The sequence below is a fragment of the Gracilinanus agilis genome, chromosome 2, assembly GCF_016433145.1.
Source record: "Gracilinanus agilis isolate LMUSP501 chromosome 2, AgileGrace, whole genome shotgun sequence".
NCBI classification, from domain to species: Eukaryota; Metazoa; Chordata; class Mammalia; order Didelphimorphia; family Didelphidae; genus Gracilinanus; species Gracilinanus agilis.
This window is the reverse complement of record NC_058131.1, coordinates 361,489,037-361,502,459: the sequence shown is the minus strand read 5'-3', so window position 1 is coordinate 361,502,459 and position 13,423 is coordinate 361,489,037.

Below are 13,423 nucleotides of genomic sequence, written 5' to 3'. Positions count from 1 at the left end.
AAGTGTTTGTCACACACTGCTGGGTCCTGACCCACTGATTGGGAAACAGACCTGAGGGATTCTATGCCAACTTCCACCATCACATCTAGCCTGGGAGGCTTGCCTCAGTCTGGCTCCCCACTTTCTCCCAGTGGCTGTGAACACAACCACAAATGAAAAAAAAGAGGGGAAAAAAAAAGAACAAAAAATGAGTAATTCGTTCAAGTCATGCACCAACTGATGTCCCGCAGAGAGTTTGTCTACAGACACCTTTGTGAGTTGCCTCTTCTATTTCCTGAGCAAGAGGAGACCTCATTTCAGATTCCAAACTTTATTGCAATGGCTGGGTGACTGCCATGACCTCATTTATAACCTCACAGTCTTAGCTGTGATTCATCTCTTCAGGAAATCTAGTCTCCCTAGGTTTGTCCAAGGATATTCAGGCTGGAGTTTCAGAGGAAAGCAGGGGAGCCCTGTGTTGGCTTTATCTTCTCATTAGCTATATAAAAATATGCTGTGTCAATCTAACCTCTCTAAATCAATTTTCTCACCTATAAAATGAAGGTAAATAATATTTAATGTCATCTACTTCCCAAGATTGTTGTAAGGAAAGCATTCTTGGAATGCTTTATATGGAAGTTATTATTATTATTATTATTATTATCTCCAGAGGTATGGCTGAATTATATTCAGATAGATTAAATTGGTAGTTTAGTTTATCTTTATATATTTGTAAGGCAAATAGGTCTTAATTTAGAAGTGATAGAGCATGGAGGATTTTTAAAGTTTCTTTCATCTCTAATACTCTATATCCTAGAATCTCTTTGAGTTCTAATATTCCATGTCCCATATTCTAATGTTCCTTTCATCACTTCTATCTTATGAATCTATGGTGAGAAATCAAACATATTAATTCTGCTAATTGCAGGACTAATTCAAAAATTTTTCAAAAATGACATTGACCATCTGAACTGACCAATTTAAACCAATGTGACTTTGGTTCAGGTTCATTTTTATAGCTCTTTAGACTATTCTCATTGTAGTAGATATTTCCACTTGGAGCACTTAAACATGCTCACTTCTCACATTAATCAAAAATGTTACAGTTCCATTGAACCTCAACGTAACTCTTACCACCCTCATGAAGCTTAACTGGCCTGCTCTAGATCATGGTGATCTTTCTATGAATCTCTCTGTCTCCTATCCTTGGCATCGACCAATCTAGTTACACACTCTTGTTTTACTTAGTTATATTTAAATTTGTCTCTACCGTGAGATTTGAGCTCCTCGAGGGTAAGGACTGTGTTTTCTGATTTGGGGAGTATCTCTTTTAGAACTGGGCAATATTACCATATTTTGCCATCTAAAATATAAGCATCTGCACCCACTTGTTTTTTTTCACTGTGTGAATGACTAGACTGATCTATTTTTTAAAAATAATTAAATTAATATTTGATCTTGAACCTAAGACTCATGAACCCATAGAAACATTTCAATGGACAAAGAACAAGAAAATGCATAGTTTGTATAAGAAACTGTGAGCTTCTTTTAATAGTTTGTTATTCAAGTAGTACAGCTCACCCCCACCTCCCAAACTGCCTATCTTTATGATCCTTAAAGACCCAGCTCAGGTGCTACCTTCGTTAAAGAGGAAATCCCTTCCTGATTCTTCCAAATAGACACGATCTTTTTCCCCCTTTAAAGAAAACAAAAACCAAAAAATCAACAAAAAAAAAAAACCCTTGCTTTCTGACTTAGATCAAGGAAGAAGAGAGGTAAGGGCTGGGCAATGGGGGTCAAGCAACTTTCCCAGGATCATATAGCTAGGAAATGTTTGAGGTCTCATTTGAATCCAAGATGTCCTATCTCTAGGGATGGCTCTCAATCCACTGAATCACCTAACTGCCTCAAGAAGTGAACTTTAAATAATTTTTAGCATGAACCTGTCATTCAATTGTTTAACTTGTATTTAGTATACACTGAGCACCTACTATATGCAAAGCTAGTGACCCAGCTTTGGAATTCCTTTCCTGGTTTTGGTCACTGCACATTACTGAATGTAAGAGCCCCTTGTATCTGATTGGTTATACCCTTGCTGCATATTCTACCCCATCTTCCTTCTTCCTCTGCGCTCTGATGCCCCTGATTATTGCCTTTCTGCTATGGGAATCAGAATAAAATTAATACTGCCATTACCACTAGAAAGACTATGACAATATACTCTCTTGTGACTCTTGTCACCATCTCTATGACTTTCCAGAACAATCCCACTCACCTTTTCTCAATATATGATGTCTTGCCCATTAGAATATAAATTCCTTGAGGAGAGGTACTCTTTTGTTTTGGATCCATATCACTAAAATAGTATCTGGCACATAGCATGTGTTTAATCAATATTTTTCATTCAAATGCTTTCATTTTCATTAGATTCCCAATCTAATGGGAAGGGGAAAACCTAAATTTGGATATATGTTATGTAAACTACACAAAGACAACTTCACTAGAGAATTATAAGACAAATTGCTATGCAAGTTGGCAAAGACATGGCACATGTGCAGAGCCGGCACTGGACACTGGAGGAGCTGCTCCATTCCCATTTTTTGCATGTCCCACTCCTCTGTCCAGCTGCCCAAAGCAAGCACTTTCTCCCTCAACTCTCTCTGGTAATGGGTGGGGGGCTCACAGACAGCTTGAATTTGCCCTTATGGGCACTCGAACTCAGAAAAGGTTCACCCAGAGGCTAGGGTTATATCAATTTTATTATTATAGTTATGAATATATGTCTCATTCTGATTTCTTTGAAGAATCAGCTTAAATCCAGTGTCTACAGGAGGCCTGTCTATATCCTTTTCTCCAACAGCACCTTCAAAAGGAAGCTTTTCCTTATCCGCCTCAGTTCTAGTGTCTTCTCTCTATGGATCATCTCCCATTGACCCTCTATATAGATTGTCTGCATGCTGCCTCCCCCATTAAACTATGAGCTCCTTGAGAGAAGGGACAATCCTTTTATTTTCTTTATGTCCCCAATGCTTAACACAGTCTCTGGCACAAAGAAGGTGCTTAATAAAGGTTTCTTAACTGATTGGCCCCTCCTCACTTTCTTTCCTAAGTTATCATTTCCTATTTACTTCGTATAAATCTTGTTTATCATAGTTGTGTGTTGTATCTCTCATCATAATATGAGCTCCTTGAGGGCTATGAGAGTTGGTTTTTTTAACCCCAATGTTTATAACAGTGCCTGGAACATTATAAACACTTAATAAATGTGTGTGAATGGATTGTCTCTAGACTATAAGCACCTTGAGAACAGGGACTGTGCCATTCTTTATCTCTCTAACCTCTAGCATCTAGCATAATATCTTTCAAATAAGTTCTTAATTAATATTTGTCATTTTATGGAATCTTGTGAAATAAGCAGTGCTTATGTTATTACCTCCATTTTATAAGTGAGGAATGAGGCTCAGAGAGATTAAATCACTAGCCCAAGGTCACATATTTAACCTTCTGACTCTGAAACCATTGTTCTTTCTACAGTACCAAGATGCATCTCCCATGCCAAATTCTTGGGGAGAGCAAAATAAATTGTGTTAACTTGACTTAAATATCTATTCCTTTGGAACAGAATTCCCATTGGGTTCTGGGGACACTTCTATCAGGAATATACTTGAATTTGGTTCTCATTTTCATTAAGGCTACAGAGCAAGTATAAACCACAAATTCTATAAGAATTCTATTAGGATCCACATAGATGCTCTTTTATCTGACTTCATAAACTGATATCCATGACCAGTTTTTGTAAAAGGCTTGGTGGTATTTGTGCCCGGGATACACAGGTCACAATTAGCAAAAGAGCCATGGGAACCACAGTATAACCCCAATGCTTGAGGAGGGGAATAGCAAAGCTGTTGCAACTTGACTCCATTGCTTAAAAATTTACCAAAAAAATGCCATTTGCATCTTGTTGCCTGTTCTGACAGATCATCACTTGCCCACTCTTCTCCCTTCTCTTTATCTGAAAGACTTTTCCCTGGAGGGCTCCAAAAATAATATGGATTCAGAATGCCCCCATCAAGCTGAACTGATTATCGACATTAAGATCTGAGCTTTAATGGAATTTGTATTTTCTTTGATTTTCTTGGAAACAGCTGTAATACACAACTCTCACCTTATTCAATGGAGCAGGGAACTCTATGGTAAACTTCTAAGGTAAGCCTTCCCTCCCCTCTCCAAACAGAACCAAAAGGAATATTCCAGAGGAAGCTGGGAATGTTAAAGCTTGAAGGAACCTTAGAACTGAGAAACTGGTGTCAAAGCTGGCACATGCCTTAGGACACAGATCATAGAATGTTAAAGCTAGAGTTATATGGTATGGAAAAGCTGAGTCACTAAATGTTTCTTGCATGAATGAGTGAATAAACATGAGGGCTATATAACAACTTCGGAATGGTCAAATGTTAAACTCACAAAAGATTTTAGAGATCATCTAGCCCAGTGATTCCCAAAGTGGACATTACCACCCCCTGGTGGGTGCTACAGCGATCCAGGTAGGCAATGATGGCCACAGGTGCATTTATCTTTCCTACTAATTGCTATTAAAATTTAAAACAAAAATTAATTTCTAGGGGGCTAAGTAATATTTTTTCTGGAAAGGGGGTGGTAGGCCAAAAAAGTTTGGGAACCACTGATCTAGCCCAACTTCCTTCATTTTACATGAAGAAAATCTTAAACTTTGGTAAAGTAAGTGACTTGACCAAGGTCATAGAGCTAGTAAATGGGAAAACCAAGATTGATATTCAATTTTTCTTTAATCCAGTTCCAGTATTCATTCCTCTATCATTATATAACTTCTTCTTCAATGATTCAGATTAAAATTTCATTTAGGATTCATACCAGGATTGTCTGATTTTCAGTGGAGTTTGTGGGGACGGGGGAATCTTGGCTCTCAAGGAATAGGTACTCAGCCACAAAGGTAGGAGTGGGGTGGGAAGGATCAAGCTATTGTCTTTAATCCTCAAGGCGTCTATCTGGTTCTGCTTCTCTATTTCAAATCTAAAATCTTCCATTAGTTACAACTTTACTTCCTCCCTTGGTGCCCTTCCCTCAGGGTTATGTCACCCAAAGGGAACAATACACCTTTTCAAAGTTACTGAAGAAAAGTGGATTATTTTAGCAACCTGGCAAATGCAGAGCCGGGACAGTGGCACTTTATTTGGAGATAATCCCAGCTGAATCTCTGTTTTATAATTTAGCAAAATTTAATTAGCGTTTTGCTTTCCATACATGAAACAAACATTCCCTTAACCTTTCCTAAACAGACTTTAGAGTTTATCCTAAGCATAGCCTTATTCTTCAAGTGCATTCTGTGCAACAACAGGGGAACAAGCAAGCAATGTTCCCTTACCTAATGCTGGTGAAGCCAGGACATGAGATTTTTGACTTATTACTATTCAAAGATTCTTAAAATATTAATTCTCAGAACACAGAATACTAAAGATAGACCTCATAGATTACTTTATCCATCCACTCCCATTTTTCAAATGAAGAAACTGACAGCTAGGGAGGATATACATACATACAAATGAAAAATACATATCAGATATAGAAGGTGATTGAGAATATATAACCTAAGGTTAGAACTAGAAGAGATTTTGGAACATAGATTAAATGATGGCAAAGACCTTATAGACCACTGATGGCTAACCTTTTAGAGATGGAGTGCCAGGCCATGCCCTCCCCCACTTCCAAGACCAGGTGCCTAGCCTTACCCCAGACAGGGGAGAAAGAAGCACTCCCATTGGGCTGCTGGCCAGAGGGGACAGAGAAGTGAGGAATGTCGTCAGGCACAAGGAGATAGGGAGGGGAACATCTCCACCCCAAGTCCCTCTGACTTTCTAGTATGGGCAACTGTAGGCATGCCAACAGAAAGGACTCTGCATGCCCTTTTTGGCACATGTGCCATAGGTTCACCATCACTGTTATAGACCATCTAGTATATCTATATCCATTTTATAGATGAAAAAACTAGGAGACATTATCATCATTAGTCATCAGCCAGTCAAAAAACAATTCTTAAGAGGTTACTATGTGCCAGGCCCTGTACTAAGTGCTGGGAATAAAAAGAAAGATAAAAAACAATCCTTGCTCTGGAGGACTTCACATTTTAGTTTGGGAATCAACCTGTAAACAATTATGTACGAACTAATGAAAGGACAATCTGGAGAAAATCAAAAGAGGCAAGACAATAACATTAAAGGGGAGATCAGTAAATGAATTTTATAGAAGGTGGGATCTTAGCTAGGATTTGAAGGAATGCAAGGAAACCAGGAGATGGAGATTATCATAATCACCTAAGTAAAAACCAACTAAAATAAAGTTTAAGAAGATCGAATATAGGAATTTTGCTATAGGAATCTCCATAGAGATTATTGTCCTCTATAAATTATGGGTCTTTGGCTTCTTCTTTCTTCTTTCCTTTCTTCCTTCTTTTCCATCCTTCTTTCTTTCCTTCCTTCATTCCCTTCCTTTCTTCCTCCACCCTTCTCTTCCTCCCTTCCTCTATCCTTTCTTTCTCTTTGTCTCTTTCTTTTTTGCTCGTTCTCTCTCCTTTAGAATTTTTTTTGAACTTCCATTTGTTTCAAAGAGACTTAATGAGAATAGAGAATAATTTATATAGAAATAGCATTTACATTTATATATTACTTATTTGTTACTTATGATGTATGGATAATACATTTAGCACATTACTGGAGTTATGTTAAAATTATTTAAGGTATAATAAAACCTGGAATGTTTAGAGAATGTTATAAATTATATCACCTCCCTCATACCAAAGAATGTAATTATTTGAGAGTAAAAGTTATTTTCTCTTTATTTTTTAAAGTATCCTCAATGCCTTGCTTTTTATAGGTACATTAATGCCTACTACTAAAGAAGTTTAGTGAACTGTATTTGCTTGGATTATATTAGATTGGAATGGAATGGAATGGAAGAGAAAGGAGGTTTTAATTGGTAGAATCTCCTGCTTTGATGGGAGGAAAATTCTTTAGTCTAGACCTTCAGTGCTAGTTTTTCTAAAATGTGCTAATTCCTTTTCATACTTTATTAGATATATTTTACTGAGTTTAATGTAATCTTTTTTGTGATGTCTGACCACTTTTTAATCTTAAGGTTAATATATTGAATATTAGTGGCCATTGTCCATGGTAGTGGATGGATTAAGTAATCTATAAGGTCTGTCTTTAGAAGTAGAAAGTTTGGCATGAAAGAAACAAAAACAAGGTCTAAAAGAAATCTTGCCCTCTTCCCCTTCTGCTACTAACACCTCAAAAACACAAAACAAAACCCATGATCTTTAGTAATAACAGAAAATATAGCAAAGGGTGTATTTTCTAGGCTGCTGATACATGAGTATCAAAGACATAATGACTAGAAGTGGAGAATGAAATGGAGGTCAATGCTTGTAGATTAACCTGCTATGATCTTTCAGGTCCAGCTTTGAAGCTCATAAGATGTTGAAATTAAGGAGCAGGAGGTATTTTTGTGGAGTACAATTTCTTGGCCTTTTTGATGAGAGATAGATGAACTTCACTGTGTTTTACATTTGCTATAAGTCTCTTAAAATATTTTTTTTCAAATATTTTCAGGCCACAAAACCCCTTAACACGCTATGCCAAAACATTTTTCTCTTATATTTTTATAGTGTATGTCCATTTTAGAGGAAATTTAATTTCACTGTTTTAAATTCTTTCTTGTTCAAGTCATCACAACAAATCAGAAGGAACCAAGGGACTTCCAATGAATCCCATAATTCAGTATGAAACCTTAAAGATGTATTTTTTCTTAAGAATATAAATTGAAATCTTACCTAAGAGAAAATTGAGAGCCCAGCAAACAAGAATAGTACACTATTTTGATGCCTCATTAATGGGTCTTTACCCATCAAACTGGAAAGATTTATAAATAAGTCTCAGTGACATCATATCTCTGTTATCAGCTGCCCAAACTACTTTACAGCATCTCATCATCAATTAATAATTACCAAAAAATGAATTAAATAAGCACACACACACACACACACACACACACACACACACACCAATTCACCTGATTATCCACCCTGAAGGCACAGAGAAGTTATAATGTGTGCAAAGAGGTATCACACTGGCAAAAGCCTGATCCTTAGTGTTTCAAGGAACATTTTTTACTTAGCTAAGTAATATAAAGGGTGGGTAGGTGATGTAGTAAATAGAGTGCCAATTCTGAAGTCAGGAAGACTCATTTTCCTGAGTTCAAATCTGGCCTCAGACAACTACTTATTGTGTGACCCTGGGCAAACCACTTAACTCTCTTTGCCTCAATTTCTTCATCCATAAAATGAGCTGGAGAAGGAAATGGCAAACCTCTCCAAGATCTTTGCCAAGAAAACCCTAAATGGGCTCACAAAGAGTTGTATGAAACTGAAAAGTGACTGAACAACTGAACAGTAACATAAGGATCAATGATCCCATCATCTGGTGCAGACTTTAGCCCACTATGTAAGATAAGCAGCCTGGCATAGTATAAAGAGCAAGGATAGACCTTAAGGCAGAGGACCTGTATTCACAGGAGTGGAACCAGGAGGACAACTTATACAATGATAGCAACATTCTGAAAACAAAGAACTTCAAGAGCTATAGGAGCGAGGATCAATGCAATAATCATTCATGATTTGAGAGGTATGATGATGAAACATAAAGATTACAGAGAGGTCATGGATTCAGAGTGCAGAATGAGACATTTTTGTGAGCAGCCATTAAGATAATTTGTTTTCCCTTACTATAATAATGATACCTAATATTTTATGGTGCCAACTATATGTTAGGCACTTTACAATTATTATCTCATTTGATCCTCACAACTCAGGAAGGTAGGTGCTATTATTATCCTCATTTTAAAGATGAGGAAACTGAGGCAAAGAGCAGTTAAGTGACTTCTCCAAAGTTACACAGCTAATAAGTGTTTGAGGCCAGATTTGCACTCATACCTCCCTGACTGCAGGCCCAACGTTCTACTCATTGAACCACCTACCTGCCTTATATTCAACACAAGAGATTTTTCTTTTTTTTTTCTTAAGTGTAGTATGGGTAGAAGGGGGAGAAAAATAAAGATATTTCTCTTGAAAAAAATAGAAGTGGGGTAATAATAATGTGAAATGTTGAAAGTGTTTTCAGATGAGGTCATTATTTATTTTTCTTTTTAAATTAGAATTAATTTTAATTGGGGCAGCTGGGTAGCTCAGTGGAGTGAGAGTCAGGCCTAGAGACAGGAGGTCCTAGGTTCAAACCCAGCCTCAGCCACTTCCCAGCTGTGTGACCCTGGGCAAGTCACTTGACCTCCATTGCCCACCCTTACCAATCTTCCACCTATGAGACAATACACCAAAGTACAAGGGTTTAAAAAAAAAGAATTAATTTTGATTAACTAATTTTAAAGGATTAATTTTCCTTAACTTTTATTATAAGAGCCCTATAAAGAAATGGGAGAAATTTGCAAATATTTGTATTGTAAAAATGTATCTTTTTAATAAAACTGAAAAGAAATCCAAAAATCCAAAATATGGAGGTCAGACTGAATGGCATCTGAGGTACCTTGATATTCTAAGTCTATGGTATGATTTCAAGTCCTGGCTCCTACTTCTATGACCTTTGGGAAATCACTTAACTTCTCTATGCTTCAATTTTCTCAGTTGTAGAATGAGGGTTGGCCTATGTGATCTCAAATTTCCCTTTTCCCTATGGATCTGTGATGCTATGATACTGTGATTGGTTGGCAGTTTTTCAGAGATGATATGACTGGAAATTGTCATCATACTATGGAGAAACTAGTGAGGAGTTCCCTGGACTTAACCAGGACAGATTTTGGATAATAGATAGTCTGACATTTGGACTCTGCTCAAAGTCTTTCCAGCTTAGTGGAACATGCTAGCCTACTAATCAGTGAATAAAAAAAAATATTTATTAAGTTAATGACATGCCAGGCACAAAGTTTTGGGAAATCAAAGAAAGGCAAAAACCAGTCTAACTCTCAAGGAACTGACAATCTAATGAGGGAAATAACACACAAACAACTAAGTAAATAAGATAGAGACAGGACAAATGTTTGGTATTATGGCAAAACCTACAAGAACCTTAATGCCATAATAAGATGCCAGAAGAGAAATTCAGTGAAGGTGGAAGCAGAATTGTGAAGATATGAGTCACAAATCTTAGCTAACATGTCTCCTACAGGATGCCAAACAATTGGCCTAATATTTTAATTTGAATTGACCAATCTTTTAAGGACCTGAGCTGCCCAAGTTGTTTTGAGTCATATAGATATCAAAATGATGGTGACAAATTTATCAAGATATATATCATTTGTCTCAAACATCTGGATAAAATGTTTTCTCTTATTTTGTTTTTTTTTCTTTGCCTTATTATTCACATCTGTGTTCTCTTCATTATTGTTCAATAGACATTTCTATGTTTAGATAGAAATATTCTTCAGGTTTTTTTTAAAATACACATAGAAAAAAACTGGACTGAGGAAATTATCTGAAAAATTCAGATAAACTATCCTGAAGAGGAAAACAAAAATATTCCTTTGTCCAAATTTCTCAGGTAGAGGCAATTAGTTTATTTGGAGCCTAAACTGGCTCTGTCTTTGCTTCAATTCTCAGCTTCTCTTGGTCTCTGTAGATGAGAGTCTTAATAACAAACATGCCTTTTCCCCAAGGAGCACAATCATTTTTCAGTGTCTGTTTTTGACAAAGGCATGGAACCAACACATGATCCTTTATCCAGAGGCCTCTTGATAACAAAATCTGAAACATGCCAAGCCCCTTCTGATTCTCAGGATGCATCTGGAGGGGTACTCTTAATGACAATTCTGTGCAGAGGGCCTGCAGATTTCCCTGCCATTCATTATATTGGGCCTCCAAGGAACCCGAGAAAAGAGCAGCAGAATCGGAGAAAGGGAAAGATTCACATCAAGTCTTCTTCACAAACTTGAGTGATCAAGCTGAGAAGCTTCACTCCTCCACAAGGTCCAGAGTTTATTATTGTTGGACAGATATTGGATGGGAGTGATAGTTAAGAAAATAAGGAGGGTGCTTCACAGCCTTCCAGATTAACTCAAATCAATGAGTCTTGAAAGTTATCTTAACCAAGCTGTCCTTATTTATGAGTTTCCCAATTTCTGGTCCAAGAAGCCAGGAAATACAGTTCTTTTAAAAAATAAGAAACATTCACCGTGTCATCTGAATGTCTGATCTCATGCCCTAGCTTATCAGAATGATAAACCATGAACAAAATTCTCTTCCATTTGTTAGTTAAGTCAGTATTGACTTGAAAACACCCAGGAAACTAAGACAACAGGGGAAGAAGAGTTTGTGGCAGAAAGAAGCTACTTCTCACCCATTTCTACAAAAGGTAACTGTTTGTGAGGGTCCTAGCCCAGGACATCTCATTCCCTCTCTGTTGGAGTTGTCTTTAAAACACAATGAACTCAGTGTCTAACACAGTGCCCTACCCCCTATAGGCACTTCATACCAGTGCGGAAAGAACATTGGTCTTGGTGTCTGGGAAACACATTCCAATATATGAATGCCAGTTACAATTTTTATATAATAACAAAACTTATGAATGGATCGCCTGTTTTTTGTTTTTATTTTTTTGTTTGTTTTTATACATCAGGATGCTAGGACACTTGAGGGGAGTAGGAACTCTGTCTTCTTTTTTGTTTGTTTGTTCAGATCCTTTTCAACACACAGGATGGGACCTTGAAAACAATAACTGCGCAACAAATAATGACTTTCTTTGTTTGGCCAGCGAGAGAGAAACAACCTGATTGTCTGGCTTTTTGACCATATTTCTCCGTGACTTATGTCGCATGTATATGAAGTTCAGAACAAAGGCAGATTTGGTAATGACTTAAGTGTCATTCTTTCTGCCAAGTCTGGAGTGGTTTTGAGAACAGTCCTGGGAAGTTACTTGAGCACGTGGAAGGAAATATGGCTCCTGATTGAGTGAAAGCATGTAAGGCCACAACTCTGTTGTGAGAGAGAAGGGACTTGCTTCCGATGGCTGAAGGATAGCTTCTCAAAAAAAAGGTAAGTGGGAGAAGCAAGCAGGAGGTTTTGAATGACTACCAGGAGCCCCTGGAGCTGCTGACATGTAAGGAAAGCCATACCCTAGCATGTCTCTTGACTTCCAGCATTTCTAATCCTACAGACTTCCTGTCAGTGAGATCATTCTCTCTCCTCACTTAAGCTGAAATCTTATCATAATCCTACCTGGAGATCTCTTTTACTTCTGTATATTCTTTGGTTTACTCTAATGTGCATAATTTCTATTTGTGGTTAGTTTGGATAAATGTATTTACTCACTATTTACTGTTTGTGATAGTTTGTGTGTGTGTGTGAGAGAGAGACAGAGACAGAGACAGAGACAGAGAGACAGAGTCAGAAAGAGGCAGAGAGAGAGAGAGAGACAGAGAGAGAAAGAGAGAGAGAGAGTCAGAGAGAGAGAAGAGTTTGGTGGAAAAGAACTAAATTGGAGATAGTAAGCTAATTATCATTCTTCCCCCTAAGAGCAAACAAGGAAAGTGGATTTGATTCTGTCTCCACTCATATACTAGCTCAGTGATTCCCAAAGTGAGCGCTACCATCCCCTGGTAGGTGCTGCAGCGATCCAGGGAAGTGGTGATGGCCACAGGTTCATTTATCTTTCCTATTAATTGCTATTAAATTTTTTTAAAAAATTAATTTCCAGGGTGCTAAGTAATATTTTTTCTGGAAAGGGGACATTAGGCCAAAAAAGTTTGGGAACCACTATTAGACTATCAATATTTGAGGTATGGAAGATAGATATAATATTAGAATAATAAATCTCTTGGAAAGAGGCAAAAGAAAGAACAAATATCTCATCATGGTCTTCCTGCCTACAAAGTCAGAAATTACAATTTCCCTTGGAAAGAGATAGGTCAGATCCTAGGTCCTCTCTTTGTCTGTCTGTCTATCTCTGTCTCTGTCTCTCTTTCTCTGTCTCTCTCTTTTCTTTTCTCTTTTCTCTTTTTATCTCTCTCTGTATTTATCTCTGTATCTCTCTCTATCTCACTCTAGATATAGATATTGTTCAGTCATCTTCAGTCATGTCTTACTATAATTTCATTTGAGAATTTCTTGGTAAAAATACAGGAAAGTTTTGCCTTTTCTTATCCAACTCATTTTAAGATGAAGAAACTGAGGCCAAGAGGGTTAAGTCACTTGCCTAGGGTCACACAGTACCTGTGTAAGGCTGGATTTGAACTCAGGTCTTTCTAATTCCAGGTCCAGCCTTCTATCTACTGAGTAACCTTCAGACAGAAAGAAAGAAAGAAAGAAAGAAAGAAAGAAAGAAAGAAAGAAAGAAAGAAAGAAAGAAAGAAA